We start from the raw sequence: 12,982 nt of genomic DNA, 5'->3' as shown, positions 1-12,982 counted from the left end.
TTAAACACAGACAAAAAGAGACTTAATGAACTAAAAAAATAGATATGAAAATGTCCAAAATAAACCATAGAGACTAAAGTATGGAAAAGCATAGGAAAGTACCAAAGACAGAGGCTATGACAAGAAGGGCTAATATGCATGCGATTCAAGTCCCAACAAGAAAAGAAAAAAAGGATTAGCAGAGAAGCATTTTGTAAAGACATAATGACTAAGAAAGTCCCCAAATTGATGAAAGACATCAAGCCTCAGGTTCAGAAACTCCTATGAATTTTGAGCAAAATATATAAAAAGTAATCCGGGTTTAGGCACATAATATAAAACTGTTTCAATCTAAAGACAAAAAAAAAAATTAAGCACCCACATAAAAAGGACAGATTCCCTTCAAAGAAGCAAATGAAAGACTCACAGCTGACGTCTCAACATTATGACATGGCTAGAAGGTAAACTCCAAAGTGTCAAGAGAAAATAATTATCAAATGAGAGTTCTATAGAAAGAAAAAAATATCTCTCAAGATTGTAGAACAGAAATAGACATTTCCAGACAAATGAAAATTGAGGGAATTTGTCACCAACGTTTCCATGTGAAAGGAAATCTTAAAGGGTATTCTTTAGGCCAAGTAAAATTATCCTGAATAGAAGATCAGAGGTGGCTTTCTCTTTTTCGCCCCCATCCTGCTGTGTGCTGCTCGCTGGGCGCTGTTAATTGACCATGTCTTCTCACAAGACTTTCAGGATCAAGCGATTCCTGGCCAAGAAACAAAAGCAGAATCGTCCAGTTCCCTAGTGGATTCGGATGAAAACTGGTAATAAAATCAGGTACAACTCCAAGAGGAGGCACTGGAGGAGAACCAAGCTGGGTCTCTAAGGCGTCCCACATCACGCGATGACACACCTAATTGGCACCACGTATTTAATTAAGCTACTTGAGGATCATGTGTTCTATTCCATCACCCTGTAAACACCTTTCTGCCTGGCCAATAGATACCATTTATCAGCGAAAGATTTTTCTGTTATTATAGCTCTGCACCAGTGGGTTGGTTTGGTAATAAACGTGAGGCCTTTGAGCTGTTAAAAAAAAAAAAAAAAAAAAGATGATCAGAGGTGTAGGAAAGAATAAGAGTAGTAGAATAATAAATATGAGGATAATGCAAATGCATAGTATCTATATAATAATAATTCTAATACTACTTAAAAAACTATATGCTAAAAATAATAAAGCAATAATAATATGTCATGTCTCATTGAGTTTAAATACATGCACACACAAAATTAAGTGGTGTTAAACAGGAAGTGGAGTTAAAGAGTATGGCAACAAGAAATTAATTTTAAGCTTTGATAAACCAAGAAAGTTAAGTTTCTAGGGTTACTAGTAAAAGAATTATTATTATTTTAAAAAATATTTTATTTATTTGACAGACAGAGATCACAAGTAGGCAGAGAAGCAGGCAGTGAGTGGAGGAGGCGGACTCTCCGCTGAGCAGAGAGCCTGGTGCAGGGCTCAATCCCAGGACCCTGGGATCACGACCTACCAGTAAAAGAATTATAAAAGAGTATGTAACTTCACAAATAATTGAGTAAAATGAAATAACCCAAAATTTTCAATTAACTGAAAAGAACCAGGAAAAAGGAGACACATGAAAATAAAATAGTAGCACAGAATATTTAGCATGATTTTATATTTATACCTAAATATTAAAAAGCTATAGAAATATTTAAAAATTGAATAATATGATAAGCAAGCAATCTAATGTGCATATGTTGTATACCACTCCCAGTTAAACCATAAAATGCTGTCCTTTTCAATGTATTTCAAACATTTACGAACCAGTTATTTGCTGGGTCATCAGGCAAGTCTCAACAAAAGAATGAAATCAGGCAGAATATGTTCTTTGACCATGAAGAAGTTATCTATAAAAGAATGCAAAAATACAATTAGAAAAATGTTCACATAGGATAAAAAATTTAAATATACTCTTGTAGACCATCCATTTGGGTCAAAGAAGAAACCAGTAACAGAATTAAAATATTTTTAGTTGATTGATAATGAAAATCCTATATTAAAAAATGTATAAGCTGCAGCAAAGACCACTCTTAGATGGCAATTTATGCCATTAAATGTATTCATTAGAAATGGAAGCATGCTGGGGTTAAGGGTCCAACTCTTGATTTCAGATCAGATCATTGTCTCAGGATTGTGAGAACAAGACCAGGGTTGGGCTCCCTGCTGGGCATGGAGCCTGCTTGGGATTCTCCCTCTCCCTCTGCACCACCCCAATCCCCTGCCACCTCACTCCTCTCTCTTTCTCTCTTTCTCTCCTTCCCTCTTAAAAAAAAAAAAAAAGGAAGGAAGGAAAGAAAGGAAATGGAAGCATGCTGAAAATAGCTTTTCCAGAATTTAAAAAATAACCACAAATTGACCATAAAGTAAAAGAATGAAAAAAAAAAGAAAAGAAAAAAACAAATGAAATAGAAAATAAATGATGCTGAAATTTCTGTCTTTGAAAAGAGTCATAAGATTGGTAAATTTCTATTTGGACTAATGCAAAAAAAAAATGATACAAATAACCAATTTCAAGAATAGAGAAGAATCAATACTACAAAGCTACAAATATTGAAAAGGTAATTAGATATCATAACAACTTTAGGGCAATAAACAGACATTCACAAAAGAATTACATAAGAATCAATTATAAATGTAAGCATACCTGCAATTAGTAAAAATTAATTAATTAATTAATTAATTCATAAATTAAAACCTTTCCAGAAGATAAAATATCAGGCCCAGGAAATTCTATCAAACATTTCAGAAAGAAATGATGCTAATCTAACACAAACTATTTCAAGCCCTAAAAAAGTAGCAAATTTTATGTATGTGTCCAGCACAAATAATCTCGATACTAAAAACATGGAAATGTCATTATAAGAAAAAACTAATGGCCAGTATAACTTATGAACTTAGATGAAAATATCTTACATAGATTATTAACAAACCAAATCCAGCAATTTAAAAGGGAATAATGCATTGTAAATAGGCTTATGCCATGAATATAAGGTTTGTTTAATATTTTGAAATTCAATGAAATACCACATACTAACTGAAAAAAAAGCTATCATAATTTTCCTAAAAGGTATAGAAAATTTTTAATAAAATATAATATTCTTTACTGATAAAAAGCTAAGCAAACTAGGAAGAGGACTTATTTGATTTTTCTAAAAGTTACTTACCAAAAAAAAAAAAAAGGAAAGAAAAAGAAAAAAAAATGTTAAAAATCACATCCAGCATCATTTTTAATGGAAAATATTACAAGGTTTCCCTCTGAGATTGAGTACAAGACATATAGGTCTAATAAAATACTCTGTATTCAATATCTCACTGAATGTTGTAGCTAATATAATAAATCCAGAAAAAAAAAAGACTAACGATGGGAACCATAAAATAAAACTATTTGCAGACAACATGTTATTTATATCAAAAGTCCAAAAGGGATGAATTTAAAATGCTGGAATTGATAAGATCAATATAAAATTAACTGTCAATTATATTAGACAAGGAATTGGACAATGAATTTCACAGCACCACACCATTTGTGAAAGCATCAGAAAAACAAACCACCTAAGAATAAAACTAATGAAAGCTGTACATATCTCTATAAATAATTATTGAGAGAAGATAAAGATAACCTAAATACATGAGTGGACATTTTAAAAATTTTCTTTTGCTTAGTGTAACTTGACAAGTTGATGGTAAATGCATGTGGACAAGTCAAGGACCAAGAATAACCAGTGTGGTTTGGAAAAAAAACAAAAACAAACAAAAAAAACGGGAGTGTCTATTCAACCCAACATCAAGACTTTATTATAAAGCTAAAATAATTAAGACAGAGCAATGTTTCTATATATGTAAACAAACTGAGAAATGAAATAAAAATTCTATAGTCTCAACCATAATTCTTGATTTATGATGAAGCTGATACTGCAGAGTGGGATAAATACAGCGCTTCAATAAATGTTGCTGATTCAGTTGGAATTTCGCAGAAGAAAAAAAATGACCGCCCCACATGTCATACCCAATAATTAATCCCAGGTTAATTGTAGCTTAAATTATGAAAGATAATACAATAAGAAAATGTATAAAACAATAATCCTTCTAGAACATAAAATTTGGTGTAAGGGAAAAGTTTTTAAGAGACACACTAGGCATAAATATGAAGACAGGCATTGGTAATTATGTAGCATGTATATTAGGAACATTGGTATATTAAAGCACAGGATTAATCATGTGAAAACTTCAGCCACAGAATGACATATAGCAAAAATATACAAAGAACTCCTATAAATCAATGAGAAAAAGAGAGTTAATAATAATAGAAAAAAAAAGGGGATGAGATACTTCAATTGTCACTTCACAAGAGAAGATAACCAAATGCCTAGTACACATATGTAAATTGCATTCAGCATCTTTAGTTACCAGAGTTATACAAATTAAAACCACAATTGATTTGACTACACACCCAGGAAAATGCCTAAAAATTGAAAAACAAAAAACAGCTGAGGATCCCAAGTGTTGGTAAGGATGTGGAACACCTGGGACTCTCATACACTGCCCTGTATAGCACACCTACTACAGGGCAGCACACCTTTGAGAAACTAGAGTTGGAAATGTGTACTGCTTGAAATTTCACTCTTAGAGATTAGCTTAAACCATATAAAATTGCCAAAAGTACATTGCAGGTGGCAATTTTATATGATTCAAACTGAAATATTCAACTTGACATACCCAGCTGAAACGTATACAGATATACATAGAAAAGATGTACAAGAAGGTTCATGGCAGTATTATTTATAATAGTGCCAAACTGAAAGTTTTACAAAAATGTCAAACAGCAGAAGAGTGGATAAATAGTGGTAAATTCACCCAATGTGATACAATATAGTAATGGAAATAAGTGCAGTAGTGTTACACACAATAAGATGGATATAAAAGAATGCATTCTTTATTGAGAATTAATTAAGAATAAAAAATTGAAATTAAAAAAATTAAAAAATTATTTTTTAATTAATAATAAATCAAATATTTATTATTTGATTAATAAAAATAAAAACAGGCAAAATCTTAGGGTTAGAGCATGCTTGGTGGAAAAACCATACATATAAGCAGGGAAATGAGTACTAAGAATGTCTGGAGATTAATTCTCTCTCAACAGCGAGGGAGGCCTTATGATCGAAAGAAAGCACAAGGGGGCTTCTCAGAAACGTAGTATTGCTTCACAGGGAGGCAATTCAATCTGATAAATCATTGAGCTCTACATTTTTGTTTTGTTCTCTGTAGGTGAATATTTCTAGGACAATAAAAGGTTACATAAGATAATAGACTTTAACAGGTAATATATATGCCAAATTAAAAAGGGTATGTTATCTCCCCAAATTATTATCAAAGAGGGAGTCAACGTATCTGATTTGTTATAAAGACTCTCACATCATGGGGAGTTTTTTTGTTTTTTGTTTTTTTGAGCAGTAGGCTAATTTATTCAACAACTATTTCATTCGTTCAGCTAATGTTGGCTGTTAAGTACTAGGCACAGTTTCTAGATGCTGTGTTTTAGCCCTGAGCACAATCCAAAAATCCTTGCTTGTCATGGAGCTTACAATCTAGTGGGGAAGATAAATAATAAAGTGAAATCGATTAAGAAAATATATGTTTGATTATCACAGATGCTAAGGGTATGGTGACCTCTGTGAAATAAAATGACAGCTCCTTGAGTGAGAGATCCAGCCATTGGATATCTGGGAACAAAGCACCCCAGTCAGAGAAATAGCAAGTGCAAAAAGTAATGGTAAAGCACACTATCCAGGTATAATCTCAAATCAAAGCAACGTACGTATTCTTACAGAAATCAGTGTTGAAACCAGTAAAAAAATAATAAACTTACACAAAATTAATAAGTATTTTTGTGGTCTGACCTCATGCTTGTAAGTGTTGATATTTATTGTAAGTAAATCTTTGAAATTACCCTTCAACAGCAGTAGAGGAAGTGGTTACATCTTGGAGATCATATCTGTGACCTTTCCATTTGAACTGGAAAACAAGCAAAAAAACAAAAAGATCAAATATTATGCAAAAGAATGCTTATGGACTAGAATAAAATTTCCATTGAGATCATTCTATATGGATTGTAAAGCTTTTTAGTTCCAAGAAATTAGAGTAGAATGAAAACAATGAGCTCTGGAAAACTGTTAAGTCAAAAGGTAATTTTTTTTGCTGTCGAAGATGTTTGCAAAGTGTTGACTAAAGGTATTTTAGGAAATCTAAATGTGTGGAAAATTTCCAAATTAATACTTTATAAAAATATCTAATTCTAGGTATGTGTCCAAATGAAAACTGTACATGAATGTTTAAAATAATAATATCTAGAAGGTGGAAACAATTCAGATGTCGATCAAGTGACTAATGGATAATCAGAAGTGGCAAATCCATACAATGGAACGTAATTAAGCCGTAAAAAGGAACAGAGTACTAATCAACATAGATGAATTTGAAAAATCATGCTGGGTGAAATAAGCCAGTCCCAAAAGACTCCACTTTTTCCTTGGTCATGTCGGAGTGTTGGAAGATGGAAGCAGGAACAGATTCAGACCTTAGTGGTTCTAATCAGGGAATGACTATGTTGCCAACAGCTATACATAATTCAAAATAAAAGAAAACAAAACCTAAACCCAGAACTTATATGTAGGTGGAAATTAAAATAGCTTTCCAGCTTTTTTGATTGCAAAACTCTATATAAGTTTATCAGAACTGCCTTCTCTCTTTTCTCCTAACCCCCACCCCCTTTTTTTTTTCCCCCTGCTCAGATGGCATACTCTGCAATGGTGCCAGTACCCTAAGTAATATTCCGTCTGCCTGTTGGGTGACCTAGCATGGAAAGTAGGAAAAGGCAGATGCTGAGCACCAGGACATATCTTACTTTGGCTCTGAGTAGAAAAATTAGCATGTATAGAAATACAAGAGTATAACTATGCTGTGTTGTTAGCATTTACATAGAAGACATTTTCTTTCTTTTTAGAAATTAATTTGCTTCTGCTCTAAGTCCCTGACTTAAATCTCCCCGTCTCTGGCACTGGAAAAGATATCTGAAGTAGTCATGAGAGAGTAGGTCAAAGAGTTTGACTGAATGTGGGCAAAAGGGGGCAGGAATTTATTAAAATGATCACCTTGCTCTTCCTCTGTGTCTCCATAAAAATGGAAGAAGCTAATAGAAAAATGCAATCAGTGTACACAGGCAAGCATAAGCCATGTCTGTCTGTGTTCTCACAATGATTGAATCATTAGTGGTGCCATATTGTATAGGTGTCTTCCACACTGCCTTGGGCATGACAGTCAGAACGTTACTACGCTGTCCATTGACAGTTTGACAGTTTCCACTTGCATCAAAATCCTAAGACAAGTTTGCCATTTTTGAAAGTTAGTACCGTGGCAAAATTAAACCTAAAAACAATTTACAAATACATCAGCAGTTAGATATTAAGCAATTACTTTTACAATTAGCATTTTATTAGGCCTTTCTAAAAAGGTTTTTCTTTGGTTATTAGTTCTTTTAATTTTTTCCCCCCACAGTATGTTAGGAGACTCTTCTTTGCACAATTAAAATTAAAAAGAAATTCTAGTAACATGAAAATATTAGGATGACAAATATTCATTAAAATGGAGAAATGTTAAAATTTATTGTGATATAAATATAATGCCAAAAAAGGGACAATTGAAAAAATTAAAAGATTATAGAGGGATTTTATATCTGTTACATTGTGTGTTTAATGTTAACAGAAATCCAGTCTTGATTTTGTAATTCTGGAGCCTTTTCAGTATTCTTTCTCCAGTAACTAACCTGTATTTACTCAGAATATAAATCAGCTGCATTTTTGTAGTGCATAAAACACTCTCTAATTGAGCTTTATTTAATTTGTTTTAACTCGGAGTGCAAAGGAGATGACACAATGTGAATTACTCATTATAGTAACCTCTCTGCAAAACTACAAATGGGTATGGAGTGATGTCTTTGTGTGTTTTTCTACTGTCACATCACTCACGGAAGCAGTTCCTCAGAAAGATGGTAACAATAATAATGATACTTAGCATTTATATAGCATTTTCTATCTTCACAACACTTTATACACCTTAACTAAATAATGGTACTTGCCGAAATGAGGTTACAACACCAATGAATTATCATGGCCCTTGGTGTAACTTGTAGTCGTCAGAGATGTCATCTCTCTGTGTCTGTTCCTGTGGGAATGATTGCCTCTCGTGATGGATTAAAACCAGATACAGTTGATTGGCTGATCTTGACCTGCACTCTGAAGGAAGCTGCACAGCCTTTGGATCTTTATACTGATTAACTCAAGCAAAGGCATCTTTGTTTTTGGTCACAGACCAGCCCTTCACTGACAGAGCCAAGTGGAGAGTTAAATTATTTGGACAATTCAGTCCCCAGTCTCCACTTACTCTGAGTCATTGAGGTAGTTGCCTCAGTACTCTATCTCACAGTTTCTCAAACTCGGCAGTAATAACATTTAGGGCTAGAAAAATCTTTGTTGTTGGAACTGTCCTGTGTATTTACGATATTTAGCAGCATCCTTGGCCTCAGTCAGCCAGATGCTGGTGGCCCACCCACTGCACCCCCTCGTTGTGAAAACCAAAAATATCTCCAGACATTGTCAAATCTTTTCTGGGGAGCAAAAAAGACCCTTGTTCGGACCCATTGTTCTATGCTTTGCTGATGACTGGCCATTCCTCATTCTGCATCTTAACACTACCTGTTTCTCTCCAGCGCCTCCTACGGCAGTGAATTTCAGGTGCATTATTTCAGTTTGATTCCCACTAACCAGGAACCCAGTGTCTTGGTTCAGGAAACCTTCTTTTCAAGTCTGTTTGGATGACTTATAGCCTCACTACCACCCCTGATAACTTCGAGTCAGGAATTCTTCCACACTGAGTGCAAAACAGCAGTATAAACATACCCTGAAAATCAGTTTAGCATTATAGGTCATGAAAAACTTATTTCACAGGGTTTTGAGATAAGTTGACAGAGGCTAGTTTGAAAGCTCAGCCTTACACATTTTGCTTCTCAGCTGGGCTTAGAAAATTGTTGCGACTATAGTTGTAAGGAAAATACTACCTCAAGGCTCAATCATAAAAGCTTCTATCAGACAGATGTCTGCAGTTATTTTTGGTTCTGGATTCAATAAGTTTTATATGGACCTAATTCCCAGAAAAACTCCCCAGTCTGTTTACATGGGCAGGATAAACTGGCTGTGTTTTCTTTGTATTCCTAGTGTGAGCTGGTAATTATCCATCTACTGCTGGGATATTTCATGTAACTGGTGGACATTTTAGACACCATGTGCATCCTTAATCTCCCTAGGATTCTCTAGGAACAAAATTATTTGATATGAAAACCTTTGATATTACAAGTTGTGTTTAACATTTCAAGCCTCATTTACATCAGTTCAGTTCAGTGCGCTGCTAAGCACACCGGATGACATATCATGGAGAGAAGGAAACCTATAGATGCACTCAGTAGCCTGGAGGTATATTACACAAAATAATAAAAATGAGCTGCTGAAGAAGTGTCCAAAATTTTTTAGCACAGGGTGCAGTTAGTAAGGCAGTTGAATATCATCTCAGATTATTTTTCCGAACAAATAAATAAATGAGAAGATAACTGGGTAGTGAAAATGATTAAGAAGGGCTTGATGTATAGATTACATATACTACATATCTGGTATAACCTATTGTAAATTGATTATCCAAGCATGAAGGCACCAAACCCTCTATTGATCTAAATACTACAGTAAAAAAGTCTTGTTTTCTTTCCTGCAAATCACTAAAGGCTTTGACAATTTCCATGTGGGTTAGAACTAAGCAAGCAGTCGAACAGTTACTGTACATCAAGGAGGTACTAATGGCTGTAGCTGAAACACCTGCTAACCTGCTATTGTAAGCATTTATCCAGTATTTGCCTGCGGCAGAAATAAATGAATAAATAAACTTTCGCTAGTCATATTACATGAGTTAATGCATTATAGCATTATGTAAAGTAGCAAAGCGCATTCTTCTGGGGCTTTTTAAAAATCATTATTTGTGGCAGGTTAGAACATATCTGCTGGCTTCTCTGCTCCATTTTCCTCACTTAGGTTTCTGTCAGAGCCCTCACGACTACAGGGATAGTTGGCCTTTGCTCTCTGAGGAGTACCTTTGAGACAAACAACCTTACTAATCCTCAAAGAGTTTTAAAAAGGCATTACAAAGAGGATGGATAAATTAAACACCTCAGCTGTCAATGAGCAGAATCAATAATGGCGGGGATATAGCTTACATTATATCGACCTACATAGGGTTTGCCCATATTTGGAAAGGAAAGCTTTTCTTTCGACAAGTAGGCACCAGCTGTTCCAAGAAATAACACAGCTGTATATCCCCAACACACCTGACTCTCCTTTCATAATGTAAGGGAAAAAGGTATGAAGCAGTGACCAGAAAGGGCAGACCACGCTAGAATCCTCATTTGCAGATATATTTTCATTAGCATGTTAAGAAAGTATCAAGGCTACCATCAACCTAAAATAAATAAAATGAATCTACCCCACCCCATCCTGAAAAAGTGTTAGGGCTAAATTGTCAATTGAAATAAAAAATAAAAATCTAGAGTTGGTTGTTCTAATCTCTTAAAGCAACCAACTCTAGATTTTTTTTATTGACATTACTCAATAAAATATATAAAATACATCTCTGGGCAATAAGTTTATTAAACACAACAATCATAATGCTAGCATCACTGAACATAGTATGAATAAGAATGTATTTTGCTTCAAATTATCCTGACCATAGATCTGTCTTGATTTATCCTCCAAGGTTAAATTTATTTTTACATTTTTATAGGATTTGCTCCTATAAAATCCTATAGGATTTTAAAATATGTATTTTTTTTTTCTAATTCAGAAAACCTGTAAGGAAAATTACGCATTTTCAGGAGTTAATATAAGAGCGTGCTTTGAGAGCTAGATACCCCTAAAAAAGGGAGAAGAGAGTTTAACCTTGATCATTTTTAGCATCATCTTTAAACATTTGCTATTTTACTGCCTAAGAGGGAAATATTCTACTTTAACTTCTTCAGTTGTTGTTGCTTAATTTTCTTATATACTACAACAGTAGTGCAGTGGTAGAAGTTAAAAATGGAAATTATCCTTGGCATTATACAAATTTGCATAAAACCAGCTATGTGCCATATTCCCTTGTAAGACAATTGCCTAAATCATTTATGTTTAATGCATTACATTGTGGATATATCTATGAAAACGAAATTAAGAAAACAGTTCCACTTATAATAGCATCAAAAAATTAAATAATTAAGAATAAATGTATCAAATGAAGTGTAAAATGTGTACACTGAAAATTACAAAGCTGATGAAAGAAATTAAAGATCTAAATAAACAGCGAGACATTTACTGATTGTGGATCAGAAGTTCTAATACTGTTAAGATGGCAATAATCCCCAAATTCATCTATAGATTTGGTACAAATCCTGTCAAAATCCCAGCTACCTTTTTTTGCAGAAATGGGCAAAGTTCCAAAAATTCATGTGGAACTGTAAGGGACCCAGAATATATAAAATAATTCATAAGAGAAGAACAGAAGAGAAGAACTCATACTTTCTGACTTCAAAACTTATTACAAAACTCTAATATTCAAAACAATATGGTACTGGCCTAACTATAGACACATAGATCATTGGGATAGAATTGAGGTTCCAGAAATAACCCTTACATTTATAGTTACTTGATTTTCTGTGAGGGTAGTAGGCTGATTTTATGGGGGAAGAATGGTCTTTTTAAAAAACGGTGCTGGGACAACTAGATACCCACATGCAGAAGGATCAAGTTAAACCCCTACCACGTAGGAGATACAAAAATTAACTCAAAGTGAATCATAAATCTAAAAGTAAGAGCAAACCATAAACATTCTAAGAGGAAATGTAGAAGTAGATCTTTGTGAGCTTGGGTTTGGCAATTTTTTTCTGTTTGACAAACAGGAGCAAGGAGATAAATTAGACATCAAAATTTCAAACTTTTTTGCCTCAGAAGACACCACTGAGGAAGTGAAAAAACAAACTCTATAGTGTAGGGGACATATTTGCAAATGAAACATCTAATGACTTGTGTCCAGAATAAATAAAGAACTTTAAAAAAATCCATAAAAATAAAAATAATTCCATTTAAAAATGGGCAAAGGATCACAATAGACATTTCTTTAAGGAATATTAAATGTAATTTGGGGCACTCACTTTAAAAAACAGTTTGCCTTGAGGTGCCTGGGTGGCTCAGTTGGTTAAGCGACTGCCCTCAGCTCAGGTCATGATCCTGGAGTCCCAGGATCGAGTTCTGCATTGGGTCCCTGATCAGCAGGGAGTCTGCTTCTCCCTCTCCCCTCTCATTCTCTCTCTCTCAAATAAATAAAGAAAAATATATTTTAAAAAAGAAGAACAAGAACAGTTAACAGTTTGCCTATTCCTCAAAAAACTAAACATTGGAGTTATTGTTATGACCCAAGGTATCCTGCAGCCAAAATAAGTAAAAATGTACCTATACACGAAACCTGTATGTAAATGTACAAAGCTGGTGCATGTATGTTCATCGCAGCATTACTTATAATAGGCAGAGTGTAAACAACCCAGATATCCATCAAGTGATGGATGGATGAATAAAATGTGGTATATCCATTCAGTGGAATACTATACAGAAATAAAAAATAAAATATTGATACATGCCACCACACAGTAAACCTGAAAAATATTTTGGTAAATGAAAAATAAGCCAGTCACAAAAGACCATATATCATATGATTACATATAGATTTACCAGACATGTAATAATGAAGGATAACTAGACATAAAGCCTCTGTGTTTTCTTCAGTTTTGTCAATAACAAGTCA

The 12,982-nt window shown here is 33.9% G+C and overlaps 1 pseudogene; it reads left to right on the top strand.

Annotated features, from left to right (window-relative positions):
• Positions 1 to 695: 695 nt before the first annotated feature.
• On the top strand, positions 696 to 1,069 carry LOC106007282 (annotated as a pseudogene).
• Positions 1,070 to 12,982: the final 11,913 nt, after the last annotated feature.

The sequence above is a fragment of the Mustela putorius genome, unplaced genomic scaffold (genome assembly GCF_011764305.1).
Source record: "Mustela putorius furo isolate JIRA1106 unplaced genomic scaffold, ASM1176430v1.1 tig00000145_pilon_pilon_pilon, whole genome shotgun sequence".
Lineage (NCBI taxonomy): Eukaryota > Metazoa > Chordata > Mammalia > Carnivora > Mustelidae > Mustela > Mustela putorius.
The sequence above is the reverse complement of the archived record's forward strand: the minus strand, read 5'-3'. Positions and strand labels throughout refer to the sequence as shown.